The following is a 16,852-nucleotide window of genomic DNA, read 5'->3' on the forward strand; positions in this document are numbered from 1 at the left end:
TTAGATGCGACAAGAGGGAAAACAATTTTAAACCATCCTATCTTACCGGTGGGACTTGGAGATATTTTTAACGCTTCGTTTTCAGAAACAAGCCAGCGTTACATTTGTAAATATTTATTAACCCTAACAACACAATTTCTAAGTTATCAATATAAGTTTTAAAAGCTCTACTGTACTCACAAGTATTCCCCGCCACCACTGAGCTGCAGGTCTGCGCAGACAAAAGAGCGAGCATCTTGAGCAAGGCTCCAGCCACAGGGTCCATGTCCACACTCTCTGGGGCTTCCCCACCCCACACTCAATATCTCGCTCCGTGCCCAGGTCTCCTGGCGCGCGCCTTTTTTTCCTCTTTCTCCAGCCCGCGCAGCCTGACGCGGCTTAGAGGTGGAACCTGCAGCCGCACCCACCCAACCCGCCACCAGGCGCTCCTCGCCCCCGAAGCCTGCGGAGCCGCGCGGTTCAGGCTGCTTTGGGCCGGTGCTTCCAGTGTGCCGCTGGCGCTCCTAGTGGTAAGTAGGGGAAGTGCAGACAGGGGCCTCAAATCACACCTGGCTGGCTGCTGGTGATGCAGGGGAGGGGTGGCTACAGACCTACTTTCCTGGCTAGTTTGCCCTAAGTTTCCCCACACAATATGCCCCGGCTAATATGAACAATTCGATATACTTCAATTTAAAGAAGCCAAGTATGAGTGGTATTTGCTCATTAGCATTGTGTCTCCACATAGTATTGAGGATGGATGGTAGTAAGTCTGTAAATATTTTGAGTTGAAAAGAGGTTAGAACAGAAATAACTAAAAGAGGTTTGAAGAAAATGATTACACATAATAAAACTTGCAACAAGAATATTTTTGTCTTCTCAGTTCGTTTCATGAACCAGATTAAAAAAAAAAAAACACTCCAGCTGTAAGATTTTTATTGTACATGTTCCTACTTGTAAACTTGAGAGTGCTGGTCATTATGTATCTAAAAGAATTATGAATTAGTATCCTAGGAGGAATAATCTTAGTCCAAATTCCACAACAGAAGCAGTGACCTTACACTAAATAAGGGGACCTGACAGATTTAATTAGTGAATGAAGTTTGGTGAGTTTGTATTGTTGCTTTCCACTCAGCTTCTTTAAAGTAATTTCCCTAAGGGACATTTTGAAAACTAATAGAATTTGAAAGTAAGGAACTGAGAGAAAAATATGCTTCACACTCTAAACCATCCAGAAGACTCAAGGAAAGACAGAATTAGGGGTTTCAAGACTCATGACCTTGAAATAAGTTAGCAGACTTAGAGGCATCCTCTACTTCCTGAACAGGCTGTGAGCAGAAGTAAATGAAGAAGTCATGAACTGGTGTCAAGTACAAGATTAGTGAATGCAAACTATGGGAAGGTGTTTTAGTCAGCTTTTGCATCACTGTGACCAAAAGACATGACAAGAACAGGAAAAGTTTATTTTGACTCAGTTTCAGAGGTCTCAGTCCATAGACCAACAGCTCCATAGTTCTGGGCCCAAAGTAAGGCATAATATCATGGCAGAAGGGTGTGGTGGAAGAAAGCAGCTCAGGGCATGATGAGGAAGCACAGAGAGCTCAGTTGACCAGGGACAAAATGTGAACCCTAAAGGTGACCTTACCTCCCCCAGCCACATTCTATCTGCCCACATTTACAGCCCAGTTAATCCATATCTGTGAATTAATCCACTGATAAGGTTAAGTGTTTTAGTCAGCTTTTTTGCTGCTGTGAATAAAAGGACTGAACCAGAACAAGAGAAGTTTATTTGAAGGTTCACGGTTTCAGAGGTCTTAGTCCATAGAAGGTTGGCTCCATTCCTCGGAGCTCAAGGTGAGGCAGAACATCATAGCAGAAGAGTGTGGCAGACAGAAACAGCTCACTTGATTATCAGTAAGCAGAAAGAGACTCCACTCACCAGATACAAATATATATCCCAAAGCCATGCCCCCAATGCCCTACCTCCTCCAGTTACCATTCAGTTAATCCCATTAATTCACTGATTGGGTTAAGGCTCTCACAACCCAATCATTTCTTCTCTGAACTTTCTTGCATTGTCTCAGAGGTGAGCTTTTGGGGAACATCTCACATCCAAACCATAACATTAAGGCTCTCAGAACCCAATCATTTTACCTCTGAAACTTCTTGTATTGTTTCACACATGAGCTTTTGGGGACACCTCATATCTAAGTATACATTCTCACTGCATACACAGATCAGAAAATGAAAGCTCTTGGGCATCTATCTGCATAACTTGGTGCATCTCTGCAAGCCCAAGCATGCTAAGAACATGAACAACTGGATGCCATCACCAGGGAGTATGACCTGCTTTTTAAAGCCAGCAGCATTGATGGCACTGATGAAGACCCACACCACCACAGGTGTGGCAGGCCATGCTGGAACAATATTCCCCCAGTAAAGACGTCTCAAGAGAACCCTCCACCATCACTCCGTTTATGGCAAGGTTAAACTTGCAGACCAAAAAGACAGGTTAAAGGAAGTATTTTCCCACTGTGGTGACATCTGGCAGTTCCAGGTGGTGAGGGACTTGGTCATGAGCTTCTCCAAGGACTATACCTTCACAGAGTACAAGAAAAAGCTTGAGCTGCTGAAAGCCTATCTGGATGCCAGTGGCCTGGTGATACACCTGCACATGATATTAGTGGACTATGAACTGGAGCAGACTCTCCAAGGGTAGATCCCTCCACATCTGGGGTGGGAGAACTAGGAGGGAAGAAGGAATCTGGGCAGTGGAGACTTGGGGAAACCGATTGGCCTTTTTGAAAATATGAATTTGCTGGTTTTTAAAGTACCACCTCTATAGAGAAGGGTAAAGAGTAAAGGAAGGAGTGATCCCAATACCAAGAGAGTCACTAGAACTCCTGGACAAGGGATCCAGACCAAGAACAGGGGTCAGGAAGAGATATCAAGAAAGACAGCTAGCCAGGTGTAACATAAAAATGACTGACAAAAAGAGCAGGACCTTAGGACAGAGTAGGAAGTAGAGGCCCAGCAATAACAGACCTGAAAAGGAAGGGACAACTAAGTAGGAATGGCAGGGTATTTTCCTTTATGCATTAGACATACAAATCTGTGCAGTTGAATAAGAATTACTGATAATGGGTTGGTGGGGGGGTTGAAAGATTTTAAACCTTTACAAGGATCACACTTGCCTGAAAATGAATCAAAAAAGGTGTTTTTATTATTGCTATTTTATAGTCAATAACAATAATAATAACAACACAGGACTAGAGAATTTAATAACCTGCAAAGGCCACAGAGCTAATACTAGGTGTGCTGAGAGCTCAGTCAAAACATGTAGCTTCAAATTCCAAGTTTTTATTTGCCTTTACTCCTACTCAGGGATTCAGAGAGCAGCCCTGAAGTCAGGAAAGTTCCCCACACCAGAGATCAGCAGTCATGGGGAAAACACCGACAAGAATATCCCAGGGAAGATGCAGAAGGTAAAGTGACTTTCATTCATTAATCAGATGCTTCTGCAGTATCTGCTGTGTCCCACACCTGAATATTTTATTTTTAACTTTTTACAGCAAACATAAATCAATGATTTGCATTTAAAGTCTAACTTTTTAAACCTATATACCAAGCTCTGCATATGTATGTGTGTGTGTGCACATGCTCTCACATACATACACACACACACACACACACACACACACACACGGTATACACCAAATAGGGGAAAGAAGTTGAAAGTGGCATAAGCCTCCAAAAAAAGAAGAAACCAACAGCAGATGCTCAGAGCTGTGTGTCACTCATAAGAAGAACTGTAGATCAGTCTGCCCAAGTGAAAACTAACCTCATGGCATTTCCTGACCAATGCCTCCAGTCCTCGTCACACAGCTGGGCAAGCCCAGGCACTGAGAGACTTGAGGACCTGCCCCTGAGAGGAAGAACAATCAAGTTGGCCAGCTGCAGTGAAGCCCTTTCTAAGGTTCTCCACAGGTTAAACATGACTCCACTCATTTCCCTTCTTCATTAGCGATTTTCTTCCCTTAGATTATTATTTCTACATGTCTTATTTAAATCTGAAAATGCATTTAAGTTTACTCTCACGATGAGAACCAATTTGCTATTAAATCTTCTGAAACTGAAAGCACTGCAAATAAAATATAGTATTATTTCTATTAAAAGTAATTTTTCCCAGAAGCCCTCAAGCCACAAATCCTGGGGAACGGTTACCAATAGACAGCCTCCAGAGAGGATAAATGTCCCTTTGTGATATAGAACACACAGCTCAACTTCTATTTGGGTTCTCTCTGATGAGCTGCATTCTCTATAATGAGAATTTATTTAAGCTGGGACTTAAATAACCAACAGATGATGCATTCAATTACATAAATCTCAATTCTTGAGAAGAGTTAACCTCACCTTTATTTCAAATCCAGCCTGCTTAGCCCAGGAGGACCTCTGTAACCAACACTGGTGTCTCAGACAAGTAGGCTAAAACTCTACGTATACAAACAACACTGCATGCATATTTTGAAAAGTGTTTACAGAAACATTTTGACTATGTGGAAACAGACACACAGGCACGTTTCCTGGTGTTCTATAGAAATAGAACCAGAGATGCTTAGAATTAAAATGGAGCTCAGAGTTGGCAGGACAACTCCACTCAAATACTACCATGTCCCCAGTGTGGTCCTTGATGCTGTCTACGTATGACAACCACTGGCATTTCCCAAGTGCTCAGATAGGTTTACCAGAGGAGGAGGAAGGCACAGAACCTCCTTCAATCACAGCATGAAGACTGTCACTGACATGACCACAGAGGATTCCAGGGGAAAGATTCTAGTGTATGAAAGACATAAAAGGTGACTCTGATTTTTTTCACTCCTTCGGGAGTAGGAAGAAGGAAGCAAAGTTGTGTGTATCCTTAAAAGTACTTGTTTTTTTCATTTGAAATGCAATTAAAATCTAGCTCGCACAATGGCTCATGCCTGTAATACCAGCAGCTTGTGAGACTAAGGCAGGAGAATTGCAAATTCAAAGCCAGCCTCAGAAAAAGCGAGGCGCTAAGCGATTTGGTGAGACCCTGTCTCTAAGTAAATACAAAATAGGGCTGGGGATGTAGCTCAGTGGTCAAGTGCCCCTGAGTTCAATCCTCAGCAACCCCCCCCCCATAATAAAAAGGTAAAAAAATTTAAAAATTAAATTAAAATCTAATCTCAACATAAATAGAATACTGAGTCATCTTGAAGAGGCAAGTTTTCTAAATGTAATTTTACAGATGAAGAATGTAAATGGTAAGTCTTTCAATATAGAAAGCTTAATAAATATCACTAAATAAGTTTGGATTGAAGATCTCATTTACCAAATGGAGAAATTAGTTCAAAAACAGAATGACAAGTCTATATGCTGCACCAGTCACAGTAGTTTGAGTAGAAACTGAAAGGGAGTTTTAAATGTTGAATCTATCTGTTGAAATCCTCAGGTTTAGTGGTGAAAAGCTAATAACTTTTTTTCCATAAGTATATACTCATTTAAAAAAATTTTTTTTAGTTGTCAATGGATCTTTTATTTATTTATTTATTTAGTTAGTTAATTATATGCAGTGCTGAGGATTGAACCCAGGGCCTCACACATTCCAGGCAAGCACTCTACCACTGAGCCACAACCCCAACCCTATACTCAATTAATTATTGACCTTTTTTCAAACAACTTAAAAAGTATGGTGTGGAGGGCTGGGATTGTGGCTCAGTGGTAGAGCGCTTGCCTAACATGTGTGAGGCATTGGGTTCGATTCCCATTTACAATAAATAAATAAATAAAATATGGTGTGGAGTTTATGTTTTATTACTGTGTGAGACGTAATAATATCATCTTCAGGATTCCTCTAGATACAAATCATATTTTTAAAATTTGGTTGAGAAAAGAATTGAGTTTAGAATCAATGTGAAATCTACCTAGAAGACACTGCATAGTTCAAATATGCTAAATATATACAATCTTTGATAGGCTATTATTACTAATAAGCAAAGCATTTACTCTTCAGAGAGACTAAAAGCAAGAAAATGGTTGCTGGTGTGTTTGGTTTTTTTTCCCCTCCTTTTAAGTTACTACTTGGATATTGTCATGGACTGAATGTTTGTATTTTCCCAACTGCATATGTTGGAATCCTAGCCCCAATGTGATAGTCTTAACAAGGTGGGGCCTCTGCAAGATGACTTTGTCTGTTGGTACCACCCTTATGAACACAATCAAGTGCCATATGAGGATACAGCTAAAAGACACAATCTATAAACCAAGAATCAGGCCCTCACCAGACCCTGAATGTGCCAGTCCTTGATCTGGAACTCCCAAGCCTTCAGTACTAGGAGCAATACCTTCCTATGATGTATGATCTACCTAACATACAGTTATTTGATATAACAGCTTCAGCTAATTTTAATATTATATTTATATTAATTTTATTTTCCTGGTTTTAGTTAAAGGGCTTAAAGTACAGTAAGATAAAATGATGCTTATGAATAAAAATGTAATTACTATTGGAGAACTGTTGTCATTGTTATTAAATTATATTGGAAACTCACTTTGGCAGTAGTGCATGCTCCAATTATATATAATTAAGAAAACTGAAGTTTATCACAATGAGATCATGCCCTTTGGATGACTATGATAAGAGAGAGAGTCACACGTGTGTGTGTGCAGGGAGTGGGGGTGGATAATCAATGTTGGTAAAGATGTTGGTAGGAATGAAATGGTGAAGTCACTTTGGGTCAAAGTCAGGTAGTTCCTCAAATGGTTAACTACAGGATTACTATATAATCCAACAACTTATTCTTAGGAACATAGAAAAACACAAACTGAGTTTCCTGTCACACTCACCACTCAGCACCCAACATTCCTAGAACCAAGTATGAAGGGACTTCTCCCCACCAAGTGACCCATTCTTTTTGGTGAACACAGTTGAGTTTTCCACAACTAAACTGAACTCTGACACCATCCCTTTAGAATTGTTATGGGACCCCTATGTTGAGGGTTCAGTCCCACAAGGCTGCCCCCTGCTTCAGACAACAATTTTGAGACAACTCCACATTTTGAGCTGTGCTTCTTGCCAACCAGCTATATAGGTGAGGTTCCCATGACCCTCTTCTTGTATTTAATAATTTGGTAGAATGGTTCACAGAACCTACATAAATACTTATGATTACTGATCTTAAAGGACATGGTACTGGATAGAAATAAACAGCCTGATGAAAAGACATATACAGAGAAGTCAAGAGGGGTCCTAAGTGAGGAAGTTTCTGTCACTGTGGCACTAGGGTATGCCACCCTCCTGGCACATGGATCTGTTCACCAACTGGAAAGCTCTATGACTCCCATTTTAGGGGACTTTTTGGGGGGGATACCAGGGATTGAACTCAAGGGCACTCAACCAGTGAGACCCATCCCCAGCTCTATTTTGTATTTTACTTAGAGACGGGGTCTTACTGAGTTGCTTAGTACCTCACTGTTGCTGAGGCTGGCTTTGAATTAGCAATCCTCCGGTCTCAGACTCCCAAGCTGCTGGGGATTACAGGTGTGCATCACTGAGCCCAGCTAGGGATTTTTAGTTAGTGTTAATTAATTAATTGGTACTGGGGATTGAACACAGGAACACGCTCCATCCCCAACACTTTTCTTTTTTTTCAAAACAAGCTCTCATGAAGTTGATGAGGCTGACCTCAAACTTGTCATCTCTGCCTCTGCCTCCCTAACTGCTGAGATTAAAGGTGTGTGCCACCATGCCTGGTTTCTTCAGAGATTTTTATGGATCATGTGGACAATAACAGACTATTAACTCCATTTCTAGCCCCTTCTCCCACTCCAAAGAATGGAGAAGGAGCTGAAAATTCCAAACTTCTATTCATTGCTCAGCATTTCTGGTGGCCAGCCCCTATCCAGGAGCCCATCAAGAATCTCATTTTTTTTAAAAGACATTCCTATCACCCAGAAATTTCCAAGGAATCTAGAAGCTCTGTGTCAGGAAGTGGGGTCAAAGAGAAAAGATTCTCCTGGAATTTTTACTATGAGGGTTTTAGACTTTAGAAGCTCTGTGTCAAAAACTAGGGCAGAGCAATTTTTAAGTATTTCTCATTATTTCATAGAGAAAAATGAAAAATACCTATCTACACAAAATCTTATGCAATACTGTTCACAGCAGGATTATTCACAATCAGCAGAAGATGGATCCAACCCAAATGTCTACCACCAATATCTGAGTGCATAAACAAAATATGGTCTGTTCATGAGACAAGATATGTGATGAGCCTTAGAAAGGAAGGGGCTTCCGACACTTGCCAAAAAGAAACATAACATGAATCAACCTTGAAAATTTTTTACTAAGTGAAATAAGCCAGACACAAAAAGAAAAATAAAATATTGTGTAATTGTACTTACAAAAGGTATATAGAAGGGTCAAATTCATAGAGGCAGAAAGTGGAACAATAGGGGTTAGTGGGACTTGCAAGTAGGAAAAACAGGGATTATTGTTAGGGATAGAGGGTATAAATTGGACGATGAAAAATTTGTAGAAAGATAGTGAAGAAAGTTGCACAATGTTGTGAATGTGCTTATTGCTAATAAATTTATGTTTATAAGGGATTACAATGATACATTTTATGTTAATGCATATGTTACCACTAAAAAAGTTTTATAAGTCTCTTAGGTACAAAGCTATTACTTTGGGTTTATAAATCTTAATTAAGATTAACTTCAATTGTTCATATGTGGATGGGGGAGCTGGGGCTATAACTCAGTGGTAAAGCGCTTACCTTGCATGTGTGAGGCACTGGGTTCAATCCTCAACACCACATAAAAAGAAATTAAGATACTGTGTGTTCATCTACAACTAAGAGTATATTTTTTTAAAACAATGTAGATGGGGGAACTAATGTAGTACTGAGACAAATTCCACCATGAATAAACCTTGCAAACATGTGAATGTAGCCAGTCATAAAGGACCAGATATTGCATGAATCCATTTACATGAAGTTTCCACAGAAGATAAACTGGTAGACAGTAACTATCTGGGCTAGAGAGGATGGAAGGGTTGGGAGATCAGGGGTAAGGAGAGTGAGGTTTCTTTTTGGAGTAATGAAAGTGTTCCAAAATTGATGGTTTTGATGAATACACAACTCTGTGAATACACGGAAAACCAATGAATTGTTCACTTTAAATAGGTGAACTATATGGTAGGTGAATTATATTTTAAAGTCCTTAAAAAAAAAGAAGAAGAAGAAAACAGAAACTCTAAAAATATGTTAACATTTAATACCACAATTATTCCAAAATAGAAATTTTATTGACAAACAATAGTTTAAAACTATGGGCAGCTACATCTACTAGTTCTGTACTGCCACAGTGATGCTTTGAAACAACCACAAACTTCTAGGTAGCACAAAACAAGAAACTAGCTCACCGGTCTGCAGACCCCACTCTTGGCTCAGCCAGGATCACTCAGGCTTCCCATCCCGTGTCCCATCTTGGCTCAGGATGGCCCCATCTGGGATGATTGAGCTGGTGCCTCACCACCCAGCAGGAAAGCCTGAACATGCCTTCCTGAGGGTGACACAGAAAAACCCAAGGCCACCTGGAGCCTCTTCCTGTGTCACACCCACAGCCATATCATTGACCAAGACAAACCACATGGCCTTACTCAGTAAGTCACGGAGACACACTGCCTCTTCAGTGGAGGAAAGGAAGAGCCTCCTAAAAAAAAGATATACTGAGGAAGGAAAGAGAGTGGGATCCATTAATGCTTCACTCTCCTGTGTAGCTTAGGGATTAGCACAGTGTGTGTGTCATAAAAAATACCCCAGAGGACATACCTCAATCCTCCACCTTGCATCTTTTCCTTCCTCATATCTTTATTTAAAACTGTATCAGAGACATTGAAACATCAAGCTTTCGTCAAGTTCAGTCTTGACTTAGAGAACAGAAGCACTTAAAATTTTTATATTTTAGTTTGAATAATGGTTGCATAATGCAAGTAGATTTAAAAGCAAATGGAATCTACTTTGTAATGGCAAATTATCTTGAAAATGCCAGTGGATAATGCTGTGTAACATACCCTGATTACTTGCTTTTTAATTGTAAGAAGTTTTAGTATTTGCAAAGATAACTGCTTTTAAAAATGCTCTTGTAGAGGCTCTTAGCTTATCACAAAAATGCATGTTTGTATTTAAAAGTATCAACTGGCACAGGAAAATGTTAATAACTACCCCCTACTCAATCTCCTGCCTATACACACAAATAGATTCACTGCTCCATTGATGTAATTGTTGATGACTCTCTTTCTTTTTCATACTCACATCTTCAGGACTGAGTTTAAGGTAATTACAAATTATGCTATTCTGCAATATGCTTTAGCTTAAACTTTTAAGTGTGTATTTTTCATTTCCAGAGTAGGCTCAGTGTACAAAGTGGAATCCTATTTCACTAGTCAGTCTAAAATTTACATTGAACCCTAAATGGATCTCCCACAAAAGGACCTTGTAGATCTCCCTTTAAATTGCAATATTTTCTACCCTATATACTATGAGTATTGGTTATACTAATTAAATAATAAGTGTTCTCCCTATAGTGTTGATTTTTAACCTTCTGATATATTCAAAAGAAAAAATTATTATACAATCAGAATTTTTGTTAAGTAATCACTGTGGTCTATTTTTCAAGAAATGATTTAAAAGTGGTGGCTTGAAATGGGAAGAAGTCCCTCCTTTATTTTCAGGCTTCCTCATTGTGCTTGCCAGGAACTGCCCAGAGCATTGACTCTCAAATATCCCCCTTTGAGGTACTTTAATTACTAGGAAGGTTAATGGTGCTGAGCAGCAGAGGTACTAAGAGGGACTTTCATTATCCTCAGCATTAGGAAGTCCCTTGAGCCGGTCTGCTTTCCCTCCCTGTTGATGGAGAAAGATACAATGTTTTCTCACACACCAGGAAAAAATGAGAACTGATTTCTCACAGGCTATCAGACCTTCCACTGTATTTTCTGGAAAACAATTCTTTCCCTTTTCAAGCCAGTTTGGAGTGTAATTTGAACTTGAACACAGAGCAAATTATCCTTTAAAATAAGTTCTATAAAGCCTTAGCCTTGTGAAAGCAGCAAACTGTCTTATATAGCCATATTCTCCTAGAGTTTGTCTCTAACAATGTTTATTTACTGTTCAAGCAAGTAATTGGTAAACCGATAGAGATGTTCTTGAATTCGTTATGCTGAATTAATCAAAAAAATTGGGTTGCTAAAAGAATAGAGATTAATCATGAAGGCGAGAAACACACTCACCTGTCCAATCTCAAACAGAGGCAAGTCTAGCAAAAAGAAAGACTTTGCTTTAATACTGGTCTTGTAAGGTCAGGTGCCTGTTGGCCAGGGACACACAGATTGAGTAAAAGTGCATTTTATTCCCTAAAGCACAAAATCTCTCTCCTGCTTCCTCATTGGCTGAGTAGTATGGAGTACACAATCTACCCAATTGTCACCTAGGTTTTACTATCTCCTACTGATTTAAAGAAATACCTTCAGTTGTCCCCACCTCCCTATGTTCTCTTGTGGTGGGAAAGTCCCCTTGGATTGGGTGCTACTTACATAGTTTATCTGTTGGTTTGAGGCCAGGGGTGAAAGAAGGGGTGCTACCTTCTCACCTCCTGTTTGCCCGGAGGCTATGAATTTTTATACTCTGGTGTTAACTGCTTTTAACTTTTCATTCTACTATCTGCTCCAGCTGCCTTACTTACATTCCAAGTCATTTTAAAGGTAAATACTATATTTTGAAAATAGACCACCTGGACTCTGTATTTCTCACAGTACCTAAGCACTAAAAAAGTTATCTTATATGGTGTAGATTCTAATACTGCCAAATGCAAAAGTTTAAAGGATTCTACGGACAGTCTGGTTTTTTTTTTTTTTCCCCTTTTTGGTCTCTCTTCTGTCAAGTGATCATATTTTATATACCTGAAGCCACAACTTGAATTCCACTTAACCTTACACAAGGTAAGTTTTTACACAAGGGACTAGAAAATGAACTTCTGACTCCACCAAATGTCTCTTGGACAAGCAAAGATGTGCTATTATTTAGCATAAGACAAAGCACCTTACAATTTTTTCCCTCATTTTTGTATCTAAAACACAACTAAGCCCCCACTGGCTGCTCTGAAAAGCCATCTTTGCATTGTTCCTGGGTCCAGCTCCCCACTCGCCACAATCACCTCCGCTATACGCCTCCTCCACTGTCACGGACTCCGGCAGCTTTATCACCAGAGTCCCTGAACTCTAGTCTTCTTTTTAACCCACTGCATCGGATCACCGGCGTGCCCACCATGTCAGACGCGGCTGTGGACACTAGCTCTGAAATCACCACCAAGGACTTAAAGGAGAAGAAGGAAGTTGTGGAGGAGGCAGAGAATGGAAGAGACACCCCAGCTAATGGGAATGCTAATGAGGAAAATCGGGAGCAGGAGGCTGACAATGAGGTAGATGAAGAAGAGGAAGAGGGTGGTGAGGAAGAGGAGGAGGAGGAAGGTGATGGTGAGGAAGAAGGTGGAGATGAAGATGAGGAGGCTGAGGAAGTTACGGGCGAATGGGCAGCTGAAGATGACGAGGATGATGATGTTGATACAAGAAGCAGAAGACCCATGAGGATGACCAGATAGCCAAAAAGGAAAAATTAAACTAAAAATAAAAGGCCACCGTGACCTATTTACCCTCCACTTCCTGTCTCAGAATCTAAACGTGGTCACCTTCGAGTAGAGAGGCCCGCCTGCATGCCCACTTCGGGCAGTGCCACCCGCAGATGACACACGCTCTTCACCACCCAACCAAAATCACAACGTGAATTTGAAACAGGGGAGGAAAAAAGAACCAAAACTTCCAAGGCTCTGCTTTTTTTTCTTAAAAGTACTTTTAAAAAGGAAAATTTATTTGTATTTTTTATTTACATTTTATATTTTTGTACATATTGTTAGGGGTCAGTGTTTTTAATGATCTTGGATGACCAAACCAGCCTCTGCCCTACTTCTGACTTTACTTGTGGTGTGACCATGTTCATTATAATCTCAAAGGAGAAAAAATACCTTGTAAAAAAAAAAAAAAAAAAGCAAAAACAACAACAACCAAAAAATCTTATTCCGGGCATTCCAGTAACTTTTTTTGTGTATGTACTTTAGCTGTACTATAAGTAGTTGGTTTGTATCAGATAGTTAAAAAGGCCAAAGATAAAAAGGTTTCTTTTTTTTTTTTCCTTTTTTTTCTATAAAGTTGCTGTTTATTTTTTGGCCTGTTTGATGTATGTGTGAAACAATGTTGTCCAACAATAAACCGGAATTTTATTTTGTTGAGTTGTTCTAACAAAAAAAAAAAACTAAGACACTTGTAAGAAAGTGATAGTATCATGAATTTTCCTTGTCAGAGGCTCATGAATTTCAGACAATTTTCTAAAGAAGATTTTATCTGGGAAGGACCTCAGCCCTGATTGGAGGTGGACTGTGCACAAGGATATTAGATAAAGTACAGAGCAAGAAGCTATATTTGAATTTCAGTGCATGTGCAATTTGGGAGATGTGCCCTAAACAAATGCAAATCTGAATCAAGCAATTCTACCTTGGGGTGAAGTGTGGAGATACTAGTGCATGAGAACAGGGACAGATAAGAGGAAAATGAAGACTTCTCAGTCATCCCTTCATATCTGTAGAGGATTGGATCCAGCAGCCCTGCAAACAACCAACACCCAAGCCTGCTCAAATCCTTTACAAAAAATGCACAATATTTACATGTAACCTACACACCTCTTCCAGTATACTTTAAATCAACTTTAGATTATCTATAATAATCATAATAATATAAAGGCTATATAAGTAGTCGTTGTACTATACTGTTTAGGAACAATGTCAAGAAAAAAAACTGTACATATTCAGTACAGATGCAATTTTTTTTTTCAGATAGTTGTGATTTGAGGTTGATTGGATCCAAAGATGTGGAACCCAGCAGAAAGGCTCTCCATACAAGTTATTTTCATCTCTGGTGAGATGCTTCTTTCCACAAACATTACTGATACTATAAAACCAGATATATGTGATATTTTACTGAATCAATTTCAACATGAGGCCATAATTCTACCTTTAAAATATAAAAGGAACTTTAGGAAATTCTTATGTCAACATTTGTTTCAGAATTCCAGATAATCCCAAGGCGAACTTTCATTTCTCAGTACAATGAAGCAGGTAATAGTATGAAAATTCAAGGAAATTACATATACCCAACAACAAAGTCTTCCAATTGCAGCCCAACGTTTGCTACCAGAAGTGCTTCAAAGTTTCGTAAGGAAGTAATTGTGCAACTTCCATGTGGATAACTATGATTCCAGGGAAAATAAGGAAATTCTAGAATTAATCTCCAAATAGGAAGAAGCAAAACTGGGTTTGTAAACTGTTATGTACAAACTAGTAGCTGGAAGTAAGCACTCAGCTAGAAGGTAGGGTTTTATTCCAAGGTAACCAACACAGCCTGGAACCCTGGGCTGACCCCACTTGGTGGATGGATTTCTTGAGACATCTGAGGGGAAGGGATCAACTTACACATCTGATGTGAGGCAGCTGGCAAAGACAAGGCAAAGTTCACACAGCAACAGAAGTTTTTAGACCCTAGTCTGCAAGTAACTGGTACAGAGATTTACAATTTACTTGAAGCGTTCATTTAATTTTCAGTTTATAAAGACTAGAACAAGAAAGGCCTGATGCTTTCATGATGACATTCCGCTTCCAGAACTCTACAGATTGGCTCTTGATGATTAGCAGTGTGGGGATGATTCAAGAATATTCCAATTGCTAAAAATACTAACGAGCCACAAAAAAAAAAAAAAAAGAAAAAAAAAGAGTAAACTAAGGGAGGGAAGGGAGGAAACGAAGGAAGGAAGGAAAGAAGGAAAAGGAGGGAGAGGGGAGGAAACTGGAAAGGGGGAGGGTAAGGGGAGGGGAGAAAAGAGGGGAGAGGAGAAAAGGGGAGGAAGGGGAGAAAAGGGGAGAGAAAGAAATATCAAGCACAGGCTCTGAAGAAGGTGGGTGGGCCAGCAAGGCAAACTTTTACTCCTGGCAGAGGGTGTGCTATTGGAACCTGGTTAGCAAGCTTGCCTGGGCCGGCAGTCCCCTTGCTTATATCTCTAACCTAACTGAAGCGCCGTCCTTCACTCTGATTGGAGGAGTCAAGGGTTAAAGTTTACAGGATTGGCTGATTTTAAAACTGGCGGGCAAAGAGCAGGGCTACAATTAAAATGGCTATAATTGGATCCAATTAAGGATACATTCTGAAAATGTATCACCAGGCTTTCTATTTCTCATACTACCAAAGCCACGGATAAAATCAATGCTAGAAATCAAAACAAAAAATATGGAAAGACTTCCTAATATTACATGTTAAGTAAACCGGCATAAAAATTGTTCATGCCACAACTCAAATTTAAGGGTATGAGAAAAAAGAAGAAAAAAAGACAAAACAAACTGACTCAAGACAGCACCAAACCAATTCCAGTGTAGACTCAAGGTTCCTACAGGCCTGTGAAAGATGTTTTGTGGAGGCCAGCAAACTAGGAGACGACAAAGTGTAAAGTTGACTAATAGTGCTTTTCCGAAGCTAACATCAGATCTTTTTCACAGTGGTAAATTTTGAGCCATGACAGAAATATTCCTTGTGAAAATCACAACAGCAATCAAAAGACGAATTAAACATAGCACTTCCTATCTAAACAGATCCTTAAAAAGTGATTTGATTTTGGAATAAGGAAATTGCCCAATAGGACTGACTGGAAGTGGTAGATTGGTAGTCTCTTAATGAAGTTAAATGAAAGCTGCCATTTTGAATCTTGGCAATGTGTAGAGGCAGGTTTCCTGGGAGGATACTTATGCCAATGGAGCTCAGATCCAATCCCCATAAGAGCGATTTTTCCAAATGGCATCTGAGAGCATTTCCTTAAAGCTCATGACCTCCTCGTTTTAGTTTGGGTCATGTAGAGGCAAAATCTTTAAAGCCTGTCTGGAAAATAGCTGTCTTGAAAACAGCTGTTGGTGAGTGAGCCATTTGCTGGGTGCATAAGCAATTGCCCTGCGAGGACAACTGATTTCTCAGAGGAGCAAACTCTTTTGTGGGCAAATTGGTTACAGAGCTTTAACTGTTAAGATTTGTCTTTGGGATGAGAATTCCCTAGACTAAACAGTGACCCCTATTGACAGGAGATAGTCTCTGGGACTGTAGATGGTCTTTTGTTCCAATATTATTCTTCACAAAATTTCTTATTTCTTTTCTTTTAAATTAAACCAGAGGCACTTTACCACTGAGCCACATCCCTAATGAATTAATGCCAAATACATGAAGCCATGGTTCACTGATGAGGTCAGAGCTTTTATGATCATTGCTTAAAAGCCCCACCTCTGCACCTTCCTGCACTGGGTACCATGCTTTCAACACATGAGCCTTTTGTGGCACATTCTAGATCCAAACCACAAACACAACCCTTGCCCCTTTCAATAGATATTAACTCAAAATGCATCTTAGATCTAATGTTATTCATATTATTTTGGATTAGCCATAATTATGCACTTTTATAGGGTATCACTGATATATGCATAAAATGTGGAATGATTAAACAAGTAAATCTAATTAACATACTTAGTCTTTCATTTACCTGTTATTTTTTTGGTGAAACATTTGAAATTTACTCTTAGTTATTTTTAAATATTTAATATACTCTTCATATTTACTGTCACCTTGCTGTAAAATAGATCTCAAAGCATATTCTGTCTTTCTGAAACTTTATGCCTTATTTTAATTAGTGTTTAATAGCTATTTGTAATAGTGAGT

General features: G+C 39.5%; 1 pseudogene; it reads left to right on the plus strand.

Annotated features, from left to right (window-relative positions):
* The first annotated feature begins 2,287 nt into the window (after window positions 1-2,287).
* On the plus strand, window positions 2,288-2,781 carry LOC143382686 (U11/U12 small nuclear ribonucleoprotein 35 kDa protein-like; annotated as a pseudogene).
* Window positions 2,782-16,852: the final 14,071 nt, after the last annotated feature.

The sequence above is a fragment of the Callospermophilus lateralis genome, chromosome 17 (genome assembly GCF_048772815.1).
Source record: "Callospermophilus lateralis isolate mCalLat2 chromosome 17, mCalLat2.hap1, whole genome shotgun sequence".
NCBI classification, from domain to species: Eukaryota; Metazoa; Chordata; class Mammalia; order Rodentia; family Sciuridae; genus Callospermophilus; species Callospermophilus lateralis.